Genomic DNA, 18698 nt, shown 5'->3' on the forward strand with positions numbered 1-18698 from the left:
AATGTTGGAGGGGTATCCTCACCTCTGGACAATTCCCTAGACTCGTTCCAAATAACTGCAACATCTCGGAGTCTATAGGAAGCTAGCTCAACTGACTCAACCGTAGTGGCCTTCATTACCCTTAACGTCCTCTGCACCCTATCAATAAATATCTAAGGGTCCTCATTCAGATCTACCCTAGTGAATACTGAAGGGTCTAAATTAATGAAGTCACGAACCTCGCACTCATGGACCTGTCTGCGTGACCAATACCTACTTCCTGACACTGAGCCTTTGCGACTACTAATCGGGTCAATAAATGAATAGAACCTCTCATCTACTGACCCGTCGCATCTGGCTGAGGTGCTGAATGTACATGGGCGGGCGCTGGAGCTGGTGCCCCTCGAAGCTCTTCTGGAAAAGGCGGGGTATGTGAAGTATGAGATGGAACCTTACCATGAGACTCTCCCCGAGCCCTGGTAACTCGTGGCGCTCGACTAGTAGTCTCACCAGCCACGGACTTTCCCTTTTGGGCGGCCGTACTCTTTGGAGGCATTGCTAAAAATATAACATATCGTTAGGAACATGAATTCTTGTATCGCATGATCTAAGATAAAAAGAGAGGATAACATCCTATATGTCCTGCAGCCTCCTGTTTATAATTGTGGTTCATGACACACCCATAAACAAGACTCTACAAGACAAGGTCTGTAGACAACCCTAGGACAGAACTGTTCTGATACCACTTTTGTCATGACCCAAACCGATGGGCCGCGGCTGGTGCTTGAGTTCTACCTGTCAAACATTCCTAAGCATGCATCTAGAATATAAACCTATATAACATCTGTTGAATTACGAAGATAACATACTTGAAGGAAACCTTCCAACAAGGCATATGTACGTATACATGCAGAATACAGTGGGCGAGCCGGCAAGGCTGCTATAGGCAACTATACATCCAATAACCGAATGCCGACAAGGCTACATACAACCAAACTAGACATACTGTCTACAGACCTCTAATAGAAATATAACTGTACAAAGACGGGACTGAGCCATGTCATACCCATATATATATATATATATATATACAAATGTATCGTACCAAAATCAAAAGTAGCTCCGGATCAAGTGGAGCACGCCAACTCTCGCTGATCAGGGATCCTAAGAAGGGGGACCGTCAGCTTGCCTACCTTCACCTGCGGTCATGAAACGCAGGCCCCATGAAATAGGGCGTCAGTTCGAAAAATGTACTGAGTATGTAAGGCATGAAAATTAGTACGTAAAAGACATAGATGAAACATGGAATACAGAAACACATCTTTAAATCTGAATAACTTTGTCAATTCTGAAACGTTTATAATGTCATGCACGTGCGTATAAATGTCGTGCCATGTATAGGTATGGGTGTACATAATATTATCAAGCTACTGAGGGTATCCCATCATATCGTCTCGGCCACTGTGGGCAACATCATCAACATATACCAGTTGATTAGGTGGTGGTGCGTATATAATGTCGTAACCTTTTTTCATATCCCATATACATATATTTACATATATACGCGTATATAACTCCATCTGGTCATGGGTCAATGCAATTGTATAAATGAGTGAAATGCATGAAAAATACGTAATAATCTCAATATTCCTTCCGGATAAACTTTTCCAACTGCGTATTATTCTAAGACCCATGAACAGAAGATAATAATAATTCTCATAGGGGAATCAAGAATATAGACACCCCTACTATTTCTATGAATAGAGTAATTTATGAAAATTGTGTGTTTGCTCGTTTCTTCAGTATAATTTGGACCATGACAAAAGGAAGAAGGGATGGCCTAAACATACATGAAGTATGAAAAACTCCATAAAATATTCCGTTGGAAACCTTATGAACGAATTTTTTTTTGCCTAGGATTCATTGAAAGTTGGAACGAAATCATTTCTGAATAAAGCTTGTTTGATATGAAATTTGCTTCTGCTTCAACAGTTTTTTGAGCTAAGGTTAGTACATTATTCAAGATCCATGTTCTGATCCTAATGAAAATAAGATTCCTACTAAAGTTACATTTTACCTTAGGTGGCCACATGGATTTAATGACTTATGAGTCATGTTTAGCCATTGTGGCTTTATGCCACGTGGGAAGGTGGGTGAAGATTATTAATCTTTACCCACTTATTAGTTAACCGGGTAATATCCCGTTACCCAGTAATTAACTAATTACCCGCATAATTTAAAAATTATCTCAAATTACTTAAAATTCTACTTATTTTTAATTACTTAAAATTTTACTTATTTTTAATATACTATATATATATATATCATATTATCACGGCCATATGGTACCTTGTATGGTACTAGTCCATAATTATCGGGTAGTATCGCTCGACCCGCACTTTATCCCAAATTGGTCATTTTCAACGAAACTCGTTTTCTTTAATTCGTGTACCCTTTATCCTTCATGACACTTATTTATTGCTTGTTATAAATAATATAAATGCGTTAACGTCAAGATGATCTCATCCCCTAGTCTATGTCAATTAACCGAAGACGAAACTTTTAACGTACGAAAATGCGAGATGTAATAGAGAGTTAGCCTCACATACCTTAACTTCCTGCTCTTGAGCATAATACAACATTTGTCAACCCTTTCAACTTTAATCTATAGCAATACAAGTCAAAGGGATTCCATATTAGCAATGATACTCATATTTTGGTCACTTAAGTATTTTATCAAACACTTGGTGAGAATAAAGCTTCATAGTCCTTATTAATGGTGTCTCTACACCCAATAACCCATTCTCTTGCCCCTAGATAAATTCTAAAATCTCAAATGGTTATAATCAACATCATTCTTCATCACATATAAGGTAAACAACACCATTAACCAGTAATCAACAATCAACTACCCAAACCTACAATCGTTCATGCTTTTCTATCAAATCCATCAACTCATATCTCATGAACTAGAGTCTATAATTATTAATTCTGTTTACCGTAAAAATGGTAATAACAATTAAATTTGTTGATGAGACTCTAAAAATACGTGATCTATTTTTATTCTAGTTTGTTAAGCAGTTAATGCTATGTATATGAGACTTTGAAACGAAATAAGAATTAAGGATAGGGCGAAAATCAAACCGTTAGACCAATAATCAGGGCCTCGGGCTCGTCGATTTTAGGCCTCGGGGTCGATCCCGGGGCTTGATTACGAGCTAGCAACGACAGTTGCTATGTGACTAACGGTTATAATAAAATCAATGGAGGCTTTTTATGGTCAATGAGAAGCAATAAATGAAGAACAAGTATGAAGACAATAAATGGAAGCAATAATATTGAGAGAATATGTTAGAGATTGAAATAAAGAGTTCTTGTATATTTTCATGTGAAGTAACCGAAATGACCAACCCTTACAAAGTAATAGGGATCCCCTTCGTATAGGAGGGAAATCCCATAATAGTACAATAAGCATTAATGATAAAGAAATCGGGATGGGACAACTGGCTAACTTTATGATGCAGGCTCAGACTAGCTTTAGACTAGCCTGACAGATTTTGTCGGCCCTGGCTGCACTCTTTGGGAACTCCCCATACCCGTTGGGGTCATGGCCATCATTACCCCTAGGTCGGGTGTCGATAGACCTCGAGGGAGGGTACTCGATCCATGGTCTCGAGCCTTCGAGGTGATCTTCTGAGATGCCTTATCAACGAGAAATTGATTCCTACGATTTTGCCGTGTACAGATAGTCCCCACATTTCTTAGAAAGGAGCGACAAGAAACGATTTTGTCATCCGACTCTTCGGACTTCCCGTGATGACGTCATACTAATGACGCAATCCCCCATGATTGCTGAAACGTTCTGTCGTTTCGATTCTCCAGGATCATTCAACGTATTGCGGTTTCTCATTCTCTAAAACTATAATATCGTCGTCGATTCAGCTTCCAGGGACGCATTAAATGCGCCTGTCATTATGTTTTTCGAGGTTAATAATGGCGCCGTCGGTTACATTGCCCCCTTTCTATAAATGGGGGCCTCCTAGGATCAGCCTTTTATCCAAGTATCTTCCCGTACCTATCCATTCTTCCTTTCTCGCTATTTTTATTCTGTGTCGTTCACCATGTTTGAGGCACATGACCTTAAGATTGCATGGCGGGCGGTACTTCTATCAGGCATGTCATTGCCTATCTCCTAGCCCTTCTCTGGTCGAGTGAGATTATGCTATTTTTTTTTTGTTGTTGTTGGCTCGGGACGACGAAGCAGAGGCCGATTTCCTCTGACCCGAGGAAGTATTTGGATTATACACCGCTGCTCAAGAGGGGGCTCAGACTATACACCGCTGCTCACCTCCCCTGATTACCCGGTGCGGCGCCTTACTCCCTTTGCTTTCCTGGAGTGAAGTGGTACTATCTACTAACTGTTGCATCCCGCACCGGGGCAACGTCTCAAGAAATGGATTTACAATAATAGCCTGGCAAAATCCATACTAGCTAGATTTTTCACCCAGCCACTTCTTCGTTCATTCCTGCCTCTTCCACGTCACTTTGCTCTTCTCCATCGCTTTCCTCTTTGTCGTCCCCCCTTTTGAAGATGCCATTCTGGGGAATCGAGATAACACTCCCGAGGGGATTGTACTTGGAAGATATTGTCTTTGAGGATGCATGCCTGAGGAGATGATGCCCGAAAATGTTGCTGCCAAGGACGCACCTTTGAGAATAGGCTAGGCTCTTAGGCGTTTACTATATGTACACCTTCCTGCTTCTTTGTTTCTGTGTAAGGATCCCTCGTGGGCTTTTGTAATCATATGTAAGGACCCCTAGTGGGCTTTTGTAATTGAATATTCATGAATACAGAGATATTTCCCCAATTTTTATCTTTAACACTTGCTATATTCTTTTACATTTGTGTTGATTCCGCATGCACGACTTTGTCTGTTGTTGCTAGTACCGAACCTGGGTGCGCGTATTCCTTCTGGCCTTTAGTTGATAAAAACGGCTTCCCGTGGGATCTTTTTTCATTCCTCGGGCCTAACCTAGATTGATCTGATAAAATCGGGTCCTCCGGATCTGTACTTTGAGTCGGATGGAAGTAAGGCTTCGAACCCCTAAATTGAGACTTAGCCTTTAGACCTTCGAGAGCAGTCCCCGAGTGAAAGTTGACTCGGGGCATTTGGTGATTTGTCTTGAACTTAATGTATGCAATCTTAAGGCATTGTAGACAGGTCCCGTATGAGGGACTGCCCGATTTAGGATGATATCTGCAATGCTGTTTTAAGGCTTCTTGGAGCCTAACTTATTTTTCGAAGGAGGTCCTTGAGATCAGGAACTACCTCGGGATTTATGATGATGCCAATGGCTCTCTGGGGCCTAAATTTTTTTGGATGGAATCCTCGAGGTCAGATATTTCCTCGGGGCTGGCGATGATGTCGTTGGCCTTTTAAAGCGTAGCTTCTTTTTGATGGAGGTCCTCAAGGTTAGGTACCACCTCAGGACTGGCAAAGGCATCATTGGTCAGTGTTCTTACCCGGCTTTGAGGCAGGCGAATCATCGCCGTTTTTTCCATATATAAATAGGGTTGTTTCTGCTTTTTCAAGGGTTCCACCATTTTTAGCAGTTGCCCTGCTATTTTTGTGCCAGCCTTTCGGAACTTCAGCACTAACGCACTTGCACATATTCCTGCTTTTTAGTTCTCTAATTTCGTCACCGCCATGGACGCTATATCGGGGTCTGTCCGACAGAGAGGGAGAGCTCCACCTCCGGCCTTCAGGACCAACGAGAGTATGCCTTGAAGACTACCTCATTGATAGGAGAAGAGCATCTTGAGTTAGAAACCCAGGGTCGCATACACCGAGTGACCGTGCTTCGATCGGAGTGGGCTCTTTCAGGGCCGAAGGGACTGGACTGGCAGGTGTGTGCTCAACCTTCGAGAAAGCCCAGTGGCTTCACTTTGTGGTGAGTTTTGGCACAAGTTTTTCGAGCTTTGCGCCTTCCCTTCCTTATTGAGTTTTCTTTTGTAGGCATTCGACAAGTTTAAGTTCGTGCTGCTTCGTTGTGAAGCCAGGATATAGAAAGCTCTGGATGAGGAGAGATCCCTTAGGCTCCTTTGTGATAAAAAAGAAGTCATGTTGGTACATTTGCAGTATGAGGTGGGCCAGAGCTTGAATTACGAGAACCACCTGAAGGAGCAGGTAGTTTTTTGTTCCGGGTGAGTGTGTATTCTGCCTCCTGGTTCCTAGGGCTAATACTTAGTTTATTTCAGTTGCAGAAAATGGCGGAGGCCCTAGAGCGCCTTTGAGATGAAGTTGGCAGAGCCAGGCATGAGCATGATGAATTGAAAGCTCGGGCGGAGGCTCAGGCTTTAGAGGGGAAGGATACTCTGGCCAAAGTTCCTGCTTTCAAAGCTCAACTTCGCCTAGCCCGTGACAATGCTTTGGTTCAGATAGAAATGGTTGCAAAGCTCGAGTTCGAGCTTTCGAAAGCCGGGGCTGAGATCATTGATGCTCAAGCAGAAGCTGCAGTGAGCTGGACTAAGGCTGACCAGGAGATGGCGATCTATTCAAAGGATGTTGCCGATGCTCAAGCTGAACTTAGAAGGATCCTCGACCGCGAAGGGAGGGTTGAAGAATATGCTCATTACAAGTCTCGAAAAAAGACCCTCGAGGAGATCTGCGATAGGGGTTTCGCCCTCTTAGAAGAAATGGCGCTAGCAAGGGATGACAAGCGTGATGCTCGGTTGTGTTTGCCGGATGTCGAGGAAAGCAAGGATGAGACCGATAGGTCATAACCCCCGGGGGGAGGAATAAATTTTGTCATCTGTATGTAGCATTTTCAAAGCATGTTTGTAGCTAGAGGTTGCGTTTTTTTGCATATATGTATGAAAGAGAACCTTGCGGCTTTATTTCTTTCGTATCTTTTTCTGTTTTGATTTTGACCAGGCAAGCTGGTTTTTGCGTTGGTAGGAAACCTCAGAGTAGTGATGTGGCCCCAGGGATCATTAGACTAACCCGAAGGCTCTTACGTACTTTTGCTCTCAGACATATTTAGGCCACCTGTTTTGGGCTCAGTCCCCAAGTCGGGCATCGACTCGAGCTTATTTGACCTTTGAATGGCTGAAATTTAGGCTGGCGATAGTGGCTCTTACGCTTTTGGTCGATGCGACCTTTTGTATGTATGGCCTTGGGGCTCATTAGGCTGGCAACAATGGCTCTTACTCTTTGCTCTTAGGCATGTGTAGTTAACTGTTTCGTGTTTAGTCTCCGGGTCGGGTTTCGACTCGAGCCCAATCGACCCTCAAGTTTTTGAATTTGCGTGGGCTGGCGATAGTGGCTCTTACGCCTTGGGTCGAAGTGACCTTTTATGTGTGCGACTCTGAGGCTCATTAAGCTGGTGATAATGGCTCTTACGCTTTGCCCTTAGGCATGTATATTTAACTATTTTGGGTTTATTCTCCGGATTGGGTTACGACTCGAGCTCATTTTGACCCTCAAGTTTTCAAATTTCAAGCTGATGATAGTGGCTCTTACGCTTTTGGTCGATGCGACCTTTTGTGTGTGTGGCCCTGAGGCTCATTAGGCTAGCGACAATGGCTCTTACGCGCTTGGTCAATGTGACCATTTATGTAGGACTTATTTTTCCTCTCGTTAAGGGGGTTTGAAGTAATTTTTGTCTGACCCATTGTCGGTCGGGAAAAACCTCGATTTTGGGTAACTTGCGGCGATGTTCGAGCATTTCGGGAGGTTTGGCTCGGAGGCTGAGTAGCTCGAAGCCTGTGATCAGGAGCTGACATGGTCGAAGCTCATTTTCCTATGCTGAGGGTAGCCTGTTTAATCAGTTCTTTCCAAAGTAGATTCAGAATAATTTAAGGCCTGTATGGGCTGGCGACAATGGCTCTTATGCCTTGTAGCGACGGTCGGCCATCCCCGAGTTGCGTTAGTTCGGCTGGTACAATCGTGTGACCGGAGTCACTTGTGTTTGGCCGGAGCCTTTGATTGGGGTCTTACAGTTTTGTCACTTGGTACAAGTATGGTTCATGCCTTGCTTTAGGTCTTATAGATTTTACATGTTGTTGAGGTCTTACAGATATAGTTTCTACCTTATGTAGGTCCTATGAGACCGAGTCTGCCCACTCGGGGTCTTAGGGCCTCGGGTTTTGATAAGTCGATGAAGGTGGCGCTTGACGGCAGTCCCCGAGTCGTCGAGGGTTTCTTGACTCGGGAGCCATTGTTTGCAAACTTTGTATTGCCTCGTCGAGGGCTTACGATTTTGGAGATCCCGACCCTGAGGTCGTGCATTTTTTGAGACTTCGATGCCATCCCCGAGTATTCAGGGTACTTTCAGCGTTGGAGATGTTTTGAGATTTTCATGTTGCCTCATTTGAGGGCTTATGATTTTGGAGTCCCGACCCGGAGGTTATTCAAGTATTGAATCGTGGACGCCAGTCCCCAAGTATTCGGGACATTTTCGGTGGGGAAGTAGTTTTCGCGGAGGTGCCGAGCTTCTTTTGGAGTGCGAGACGCTTTGATAAAAGATATTCTTTAATTGTTTGATACAAGTGTACATGTTTTTGCTGATAGGGGCCCGGCTATACGGGCACGGTTCGTTCAACTGTTTGGCCCGGTACATCATTTTCCTATAGGGACCCCATTTGGCGTTTCTTGGCTTTTCCGAGCGGATGGCCTTCGAGGTGGGAATGCCCCTCAATGCTCGAGGTTGATAGCAAAAGAAGCCTCGGACACTTGTTGAGTTTCCCTTAGGTAGCATGTAGATGTTGCCGCGTTAAAAACCTTGCCGGTAAAACCCTTTTCAGGATTAAAACTCGGTCGAAAGAAAAGAGTGCAACGAATGCTTTAAAACCTTAAGGTCTTCGAGCTGGGTTGACGCTCTAACAGCTTCGATCGGGTGCCTGCATAAAGGTTAGTCTGAAATATGAGATGAAAATGGATATGGTTTTACCTTAGTGTGAGATGCGTCGGCGATATTTTGAGGACTGATATGTTCTGATCACTCAAGATGAGGACGCGGTACGGTCCTTTATTTCGTTTAATTGGGCTTAATAGAAGGTGTGGCTTGATTACCCTTTGGCTCTTTTCCGAGCGGGGGTAGGGGTGTCGGTGCTACGTCGTGCACCACGAATATTTCCCTTGCCGCATGTTGTTCCCCGTAGATAGTTTTAATCCCATCATTTGTTAGGAATTTCATCATTTGGTGCAAAGTGGATGGTACTGCCCTCATAAGGTGTATCCACGGCCGTCCGAATGAGGCGTTATACCTCATGTCTCCTTCAATAACATGGAATTTGGCGTTTTGGGTCGTGCCGGCCACGGTGGCTGAGAGGGTGATTTCTCCTTTTGTTGTTTCACTTGCCATGTTGAATCCGTTGAGGACTCGAGTGGCGGGCATGATTTGGCCAAGCAGTCCGAGCTACTCTACCACCCTTGACCTGATAATGTTGGCCAAACTACCTGGATCCACGAGTACATGTTTTATTTGGAAAGAATTTACAAAGAAAGAGATTACCAGTGCGTTGTTGTGAGGTTGAGACAAGGTCTCGGTGTCCTCTTCGCTGAATGTGAGGGAATCCTTGGGTATATACCCTTGAATTTGCTTTTCTCTTGTGATGGATATTTTTGTCCTTCTCATCATGGGTTCCTGCGGGGCATCAACGCCTCCCAAGATCATGTGGATGACGTGTTGTGGTTTGTTTGTTTCATTCTTCTTGGCTGCCTCTCTTTCTCGAAACTGATTTTTGGCCCGGTCGCTGAGGAATTCCCGGAGGTGACCTTTGTTAAGTAGTCAAGCTACCTCCTCTCGGAGTTGATGGCAATCCTCGGTCTTGTGGTCGTGCGTGTTATAAAACTCGTACACTAAGTTATGTTTCCTTTGTGAAGGATCCGATTGTACAGGCCTGGGCCACCTGGCATCTCCAATTTTACTGATGGCGAACACGATGTCCGGTACATCGACGTTGAAGTTTTATTCTGACAAGTGAGGTGCCCCCGTTGGCCCTGCGTTCCTATCAAATCTGGCTATATTGATGAGTCCATGAGGATCTTGTCCTCAGTCTATCCTTCGATCATTGCGAGGTGGGCTGCACCTCAGGGCGTTCCTCCTGTCTTCAGCGTATGGCTGATAACTTTCTTTGTTTGGCTTTGGTTCCTTCGTCGGAAGCCTGCTTGGGTATACTGAGCCCGAGGGGGCTCCCAACTGGTCATATTCGGCCCTGATCTTCGACTGGTATCGGTTGTGGACGTCCGACCAGGTCATAGCAGGATATTCGATCAAATTCTGTTTCAACTATTTTGAAGCCACCGAGCTTTATTCATTCAGACCTTGAATGAAAGCCTGTACTGCCCAATCGTCGGAGACTAGCGGTAGTTCCATCCGTTCCATTTGGAAGCAAGATACGAATTCTCGTAGCATCTCGTTCTCCCTTTGCTTGATTTTGAAGACATCGGGTTTCCTTGTTGCTATTTTGATGGCACCGGCATGTGCTTTTATGAAGGAGTCTGCTAGCATGGCAGATGAGTCTATGGAGTTAGGATCTAGGTTATGATACCACATCATGACCCCCTTCGAGAGTGTTTCCTCGAACTTCTTTAGTAATACAGATTCGATCTCGTCGTTCTTTATGTCGTTGCCCTTCACTACGCAAGTGTAGGCAGTAACGTGTTCGTTGGGATCTGAGGTCCCACTGAACTTTGGGAGTTCCGGCATTTTGAACTTTTTTGGAATGGGTTTCGGGGCCGCTTCCTCGGAGAACAGCATTTGTATGAACTTCTCCGAATCCACACCTTTCAGGATCGGGGGTGCGCCCGGAATTTGGTCTACCCTGGATTTGTAGGTTTCGACCTTTTTGTCATTGGCTTCTATCATTTTATCGCCCGATTCAATCCTTTTGGAGAGGTCCTCAAGCATTTTTACGATGATAGGGTCGGCTATCGACCCATTATTGCTCGATCTCTCAGGTACCTGTTCGGCTGGGGGAGCTGTCCCCTGTGCTACTGTGCTAGGAGTTTTTTGGTGACTTTGCAACTGAGCAATAGCTAGCTGTTGTGCCTGCAACATTTCAAAAATAACATGAAGGCTAACCTCACGTTCTTCCCTAGTTGGGGTTTTTTGTGCTTCTTGTTGATCCCCTTAGTGCACACTCTTGTCAGTGCGGGAGCTTATGTCGATGCGCTGAGCATCGCGTGAGACCGCATCCATGGGGATTGGCTCTGGTGCATTCCCAAGGTTTTGTGGCGGCACAACAACACCTAGAATAGCCACACTATTTTCCACATGGTCCTCAAGATTGTTGTTTTCATCTCCGTTTACCGAGTTAGACATTTCGACCTGAAATCGAAGATCTTGGACAAGAAAAAGCATGAAAGATAACTTGCGTTATGTAGTAAAACCAGCAAGAAAATAATCACTATTATTTTTAGCCCAACGGTGGGCGCCAAACTGTTTACCGTGAAAATGGCAATAACAATTAAATTTGTTGATGGGACTCTAAAAATACGTGATCTATTTTTATGCTAGTTTGACAAGCAGTTGAGGCTATATATGTGAGACTTAGAAATGAAATAAGAATTAAGGATAGGGTGAAAATCAGACCGTTAGACCAATAATCGGGGCCTCGAGTTCGTCGATTCTGGGCCTCGGGGTCGATCCTGGGGCTCGATTACGAGCTAGCAAAGATAGTTGCTATGTGACTAACGGCTATAATTAAATCAATGGAGGTCCTTCATGGCCAATGATAAGCAATAAATGAAGAACAAGTATGAAGACAATAAATGGAAGCAATAATATTGAGAGAATATGTTAAAGATTGAAATAGAGAGTTCTTGTATATTTTCGTGTGAAGTAACTGAAGTGACCAACCCTTACAAAGTAATAAGGATCCCCTTCATATAGGAGGGAAATCCCATCATAGTACAATAAGCATTAATGATAAAGAAATCGGGATGGGACAGCTGGCTAACTTCATGATGCAGGCTCAGACTAGCATGACAGATTTTGCCGGCCCTGGCTGCACTCTTCGGGAACTCCCCATACCCGTTGGGTCACGACCAACGTTACCCCTAGGTCGGGTGTCGATAGACCTCGAGGAAGGGTACTCGGTCCGTGGTCTCGAGCCTTCGAGGTGATCTTCCGAGATGCCATATCACCAAGAAATTGGTTCCTCCGATTTCGTCGTATACAAATTCAATAATAGAATCAATTAGAGGGTGAAGATATTACCTTTTTGAAGTTCAATCCCCTTGAATTCGAGTTCTAGGGTTCCTTCTTTCAACAACGATGTCCCAATCGAATATCTAATGATATGGAGGGCTTATCCATGTTAATAAGATGTTGGAAAATTGAAACTAACTTAGAATCACCATTAGGACTTACCTTGGGTGGTGGAGGGACCCTTAAGGGGTTAGGTTTTTGAGAGTTCATCTTTCTAGAGCAAGTTTTTATGTTTTGGGGTTGTGGGAGACGAAGTAGGGCTTTAAAATCACCCCTCATGAGCGCCCCCGCGCACCTGTAGGCCTGATCGAACACCTGACCGCGCAAAATGGCAGTAACACTGTTCTGTAAAATACACATAACTTTTTGCACAGAGATCAGTTGAGGCTCCACAATATATCGTTGGAAAGCTATTTCAAAGGCTTAAAACTTTCATCTTTTGAGTTTTCCAAAATTCCTTACATATTTTCACTAACTTCTGCTAGAAGACGGACCTTTTGTAAACTTAGTCGATTTTGTCGAATTTTATGCGCCTCACTCTCCATCTTGATTCCGAAACAACTATTTTCACCAATAATCATCCCTCTAGGACTTCATATGTCTAAAATATCAAATTAATACTCATTTAACATATCCACACCTAGTCTGAATGTATGGGGTGTTACAAAAACATTTTAATAGAATGCTAGAAGTAATATCATTTTCATTTGTCCAAAAAACTTCATTCCTACTCTTTTCCTTTTTTATTTTAAAAAAAAAGAAGTCATATGTGTACTTGAAGGGACAATTTCGTTCAAGTACAAGTTACCTGCTAAATTAAGCTCTAATTCATTTATTATTTTCCCTCTTACACATTCTACCAAATGACCCCTAAAAGATGGACAGAACTTGCACTGGGAAATCTAAGGAGTGCAATTGCGCCTCTTTTTGGCAGTAAACAATTGAATTTGAAGTACAAAAAGTCGTAGGAGACTAAAAACTATGAAAAGGAAGTTAGTGTACTCATATCCTGTACCGTATTAGACATTGATTAAGGAAGGAGAATTACTATTTCTTTGAAATTTCTAAATTTAAATGACATAATCAAGTGATTTCATTAAGATAATCTCGAACGACTAGTTTTCCAATTTTTTAATTTTAATAATATCATGTTCCTTAGATATGTTATGATTTTATAAAATTTTGAAATTATGAGAGATGTATAATATTTTCAATAAAAACTTTGGGATGATCTGAATCTCATACTATTTTTGTAGTCGTACAACTAAATTTTAAAATTATTCAACGATACAAAATTCAAAAGGTAAACCTCAAGGGTGTAGACTACCATCCAACAGATAATAAATTGGGGGAAAAATTATGAGAGATCTAAGGTTAGAATTTTATAGAAACATAAAATATTATGCATTTTCGTCACATCAACTTTGGACGAAAATACTCAATACTTTCCTGTGTAAGTTGGGTCAAACAATACCATCATTAAAAAAATACTATTACTAATTAAGAAAAACAATGTCAAAAATGAGAGGAAGGGAGTACAACTCATGTTACTTTAAACAAGCAAAATGACACTTTATGTAAACAAGATCCTCTACGTTTAATGAGAGATCTTAAATTTGAGTCTTGCAAATGAAGAAATTTTAAATTTTGGAAATAAAAAATGATAGAAAATATTTTCCCCTTTAATTGACTTTATGGGCGTATGTTATCTGCTGATGACATAGTGTTGATTGATGAGATGCGAGGCGGCGTCAACGAGAGGCTGGAGGTTTGGAGACAGACCCTCGAGTCTAAGGGTTTCAAGTTGAGCAGGACTAAGATGGAGTACTTAGAGTGCAAGTTCAGCGCTGAGTCGACGGAAGTGGGATTAGACGTGAGGCTTGATTCATAAGTCATTCCCAAGAAGGTTAGTTTCAAGTACCTTGGGTCAGTTATTTAGGAGGATGGGGAGATCGACGAGGATGTCACACATCGTATAGGAGTTGGGTGGATGAAGTGGAGGTTAGCGTCTGGAGTCCTGTGTGACAAGAAAGTGCCTCAGATTCTCAAAGGTAAATTTTATAGAGCGGTGGTTAGACCGGCCATGTTGTATGGGGCTGAGTGCTGGCCAGTTAAAAACTCACATATCCACAAGATGAAAGTAACTAAAATGAGGATGTTGAGGTGGATGTGCTGGCACACCAAGATGGATAAGATTAGGAATGAAGTTAGTCGGGGGAAGGTGGGTGTCGCCCACATGGATGACAAGCGGCGGGAAGCAAGGCTCAGATGGTTCGGACACGTCTAGAGGAGAAGCCCAGATGTGCCTGTGAGGAGGTGTAAGTGGCTGGCTTTAGTGGGCATGAGGAGAGGTAGAGGGCGGCCTAAGAAGTATTGGGGAGAGGTGATCAGGCAGGACATGGTGAGGCTTCAAATTACCGAGGACATGGCCCTACACAGGAAGTTGTAGAGATCGAGCATTAAGGTTGTAGATTAGGAGGTAGTTGGGAATATCTCTACGGTGCTGCAGAGTGAGGCTAGTCTGTTAGGACTTGGTCTTTGACTGTTAGTAATTAATGTTGAGTTCACACAACTTTTTCGTTCCTCTTAGTGATGTGCTTTATCTACTGGTTATTGTTTTGGTTTTCACTTATTTTCTGGTTCTGGTGATGTTGTTCTTTGTTCTATAGTTTCTATTGATGGTACTGATAGATTGCCTCTTTTCGCCTTCTTTTTGTCTTCTCGAGCCGAGCGTCTTTCAGAAACAGCCTCTCTACCCCCTCGGGGTAGGGATAAGGTCTCCGTATACACTACCCTCCCCAGACCCCAATAGTAAAATTTCACTAGGTTGTTGTTGTAATTGACTTTATGGGTGCAAATTCAAACTAGTTGATTTTAGACCTCATTTGTTTTTATTAAGATTAATATGTTTGAATCTGAATATATATCTGAATATTAATATGTATATTAAGATTAATACGTATGAATCTGAATACACATCTAAATATTAAGATGCTGTATTAAGATCTGAATACTAAATAATTAAGATGGTTTATTTTCTCTACATCTGTATGTGTAAAACTTGTCTTTATTTTAAAATTAATAAGTATAAATTCAAATTAAATAGTACTATTAATAAAATATTTTTAAACAATTATATGGTAGTTGGTGGTGATGATGGTTAACAATGATGGTCGTGGATGCCAAGTGGGTTGTGGTTGGGGTTGATGTTGGTTGATAGACGTGATTATGGGTGGTAGATGGTGGATGATAGTAATAATTAGGGGTGGTGGTGACTAATAACAGTGATGGATAATATATAGTGGTGGTTGTGGTGATGGGTGATTGTTGTGGTAATGGTAGTTGGTGGTGATGGTTGAAAACGATGGTAGTGGTAGTGACAACTGATATTTGTGCTTGAGAGTAGTGGTAGTTATGGCTGTGGATGGTGGTAATGGGTAGTGGATAGTGGCAGAGGTGGATGCATGATTTAAGCTCTATAGGTTCAACCCTGAAGGTTTTTTGCTATGAGCATATTATATATTTTAAACTATAGATTCAAACCTACTACTTATTATAATTTTAGTAAATTTTTACACATAAATTTATGATTTGCCCCGAAAGTACTGGGTTCAGTTAAACATGTTATTGCCACTCTACATCCGCCTCTGGATAGTGGGTGATGTCAGTCTATAATGATATGGGTTGGGGGGCACACTGTGGGGTCTGGGGAAGGTAGTGTGTACGCAGACCTTACCACTACTTTGTAAGGATAGAGAGACTGTTTCCAATAGAACCTCGGCTCATGAAAGCATAAACACCACATTAATGAAAATATAGACAAGAAGGGACAATATCAAAAAGCCATATAGAAGCAGAATAAAAACAATAAGATATTAAGGTGATCAACAATGAAAGAAAACAACAGTTAGTCATAAAAACCTACTACCAACAGAAAGTGAGACTGCGTGCCAATACTACTGTTATGAATACTCTAGACTACCTTGAAATATTATTTTTATATAAATTTTTAAATGTATAATATTTTAATGATATTAAGACTCTGTTATAGATCTTAATAATTATGATCTATTCAGACACATTAAGTGGTTGTAAAATTCAAAAAATAAACAGATTTAATGGTTAAAATCTGAATGATCATGATTCAGATTTAAAAAACGAATATACTTAATGACTGAAATCTAAATGATTAAGATTCATACCTCCATTAAGTGCAAACAAATGAGGCCTTAATGAGTTTTGACATGGTATAATTTTAAAAAAAGTTGTTGACATGGGTGTTTCTACTATTATTCAAAAATAAGAGGAGCTTTACGCAGTATCAAAATGTAAATACCTTATGGCACACCTCATTTTTCTACCCCAAAAATGGTATAAGGGTGTTTTTTCTAATTTAAGTGACAATCAAAACGGGATTATTTAGTTATTGTTCAGAGTCACCACTTGGGATAATTTATGGTGTCCCAAGTCACCGATTTTATATCCCGAATCGAGGAAATATTGACTCTGGTTTACAATCCGCGAACACAGAAATCCGGGTAAGGAATTCTGTTAACCCGAGAGAAGGTGTTAGGCATTTTCGGGTTCCGTGATTTTAGTACGGTCGCTCAACTATTATTATTGGCCGGTTTATCTGATTTTAAAACACTTTGGAACCTATGTGCATTTTACTCTTTTTAAACCGCTTTTAATAATTCAACTGCTATATAACTAATTATTTGATTAAACATTGCGAATCATGTCACGGGAACCGTATCCATGATCTACAATATATTTATTTACTTAACAAGATTAAATTGTGGCCGGGTCACATGAATGTACCCCCGAATTTTAGAATTATGTATCACAACTACGTCACGAGAACCATACCCGTAGTTATGATGATTTACTATTAATCGAGGCTAAAGCAATCTACGATTGTTCATGAGTTATGTTCTAAACTAATTTAAAATTATTGTGAGGCATGATTATGGAGTAGTTGTGAAAAAGTGTAATAAATTAGTTATGAAAATGTGATCTAGTTTTATCTTATTGAATTGGGCCTGACGAAAAATATTCATTTGGCCCATACGAGTATTCAAGAATCGGGCAAGATTATTGATTCCAAACAATGTTAGATCTAGGAAAAAAATAATTTGATAGCTCAAACATTTAAAAAATTGTCATTCTTAACTAATTAACGAAGAAAAGCCATGGATCAATTGCCTACTAGACCAACTACTCTAAAGTTTAAAATCAGAACCCAAACAAAAATGCAACTTAACAAAATCTCAATATTTATCAACACTGTTTCAAACTAAACGAGCAAATTAATCATAAATGAATAGATAAGAGTCAACGACTAAAATGTTAAACATTAACGCAAGAAATGACTAAATCATGATTTATCTATGTCGAGCAAAAAGTATAGAGCATAAAAATAATTTCAAACAAATTATATAGCACCAAGAAAAGAAACAGACCTCAAAACAAAGCAATTTTTGAATCTAAAAATGCTTAACACTGGAAACCTTAGACAGTGACAACCTCGGCAGAACCGCAAATCTGCCCGGAAACCTCAGATTACGACCTTCGACGAACTCGGAACTCACCGGAAAATTCGAATTAAACCAAAACTCGCTGGAAAATAACTGTGGTTATACTACGATACAGCTGGTTTGGAGCTGCGTTTCCCTGGTGTTTGACGGAGGATTTGCGTGAGAAGGTGTGGCTTGCGGGGTTTTGAAGATGAAATGGATATGGTTTTCCCAAATGGCAAAAGCAAGAGAAGCTCTTAAATTAACATGGTAAATCTGGAGGATGAACTCAAATTGATAAGCTTTGTTTGTTTTCCTACCCGTGTTCTCTCGTGTCCCCCTCTTCAGATCTATCCCTCCCTCTGTTTTTGTGTGTTTGGAATTGAGGAAAACTAGACCTTGAAGGTCTTTTATTTGGGGAAATTTGGGAGACGGTAGTGGGCTTTAATTATCCTAAAGGGTCTGTTGTTAGGTTGTTAGGTTGCTAGGTTGGTGGGATGTTGCCGTTCCATTTTTTGGGTTCGGGATTTTTTAGGTCTTAGACATTTTTTAGGTGGTATTTTCGCTTATAGTCTTAAGAAGAACAACGGATTTCAGCTAAGGATCTCTATGTCTAGGTCTTAGAGTCTAATTATTTTATAGGGTTTTTTTAGGTTAGGAGGTATGGGCCTAGGAATTATGGGCTTGGGAATTATGTGCTAGGTCCAAAAATTAGGCCTAAAAATGGATTGCTCGAGCCCAAGTTTTATTCTTTACCTGCGAACGAGACTAAAAATATGATCCCATTTATTAATTAATCCTAGTTAAGTAAAATAACTATTAAAATAAGGCTGACTGTTAAAACAAAACTATTTTGGTATTTTTCAAGATTAAAAATGACTACAAAACATCAATGAAACTATTTTTTTTTAATTTTCATTTTCTTGTAATAAAATAAAGTAAAAGGGTCAAAATTAATTGAAATAACAATAGTATGCCTAAATTAAA

General features: G+C 41.2%; 1 long non-coding RNA gene across 1 annotated transcript; it reads right to left on the reverse strand.

Annotated features, from left to right (window-relative positions):
- Positions 1–894: 894 nt before the first annotated feature.
- LOC142181599 (uncharacterized) lies at positions 895–18296 on the reverse strand. Its single transcript, XR_012710284.1, has 3 exons — positions 17658–18296; positions 2589–2644; positions 895–1178 (listed from the first exon to the last, which is right to left on the reverse strand). It is a non-coding gene; the product is annotated as an uncharacterized LOC142181599 (long non-coding RNA).
- Between the last annotated feature and the right edge of the window lie 402 nt (positions 18297–18698).

Source organism: Nicotiana tabacum, chromosome 6 (assembly GCF_000715075.1).
Source record: "Nicotiana tabacum cultivar K326 chromosome 6, ASM71507v2, whole genome shotgun sequence".
In the NCBI taxonomy this organism is placed as follows: Eukaryota; Viridiplantae; Streptophyta; class Magnoliopsida; order Solanales; family Solanaceae; genus Nicotiana; species Nicotiana tabacum.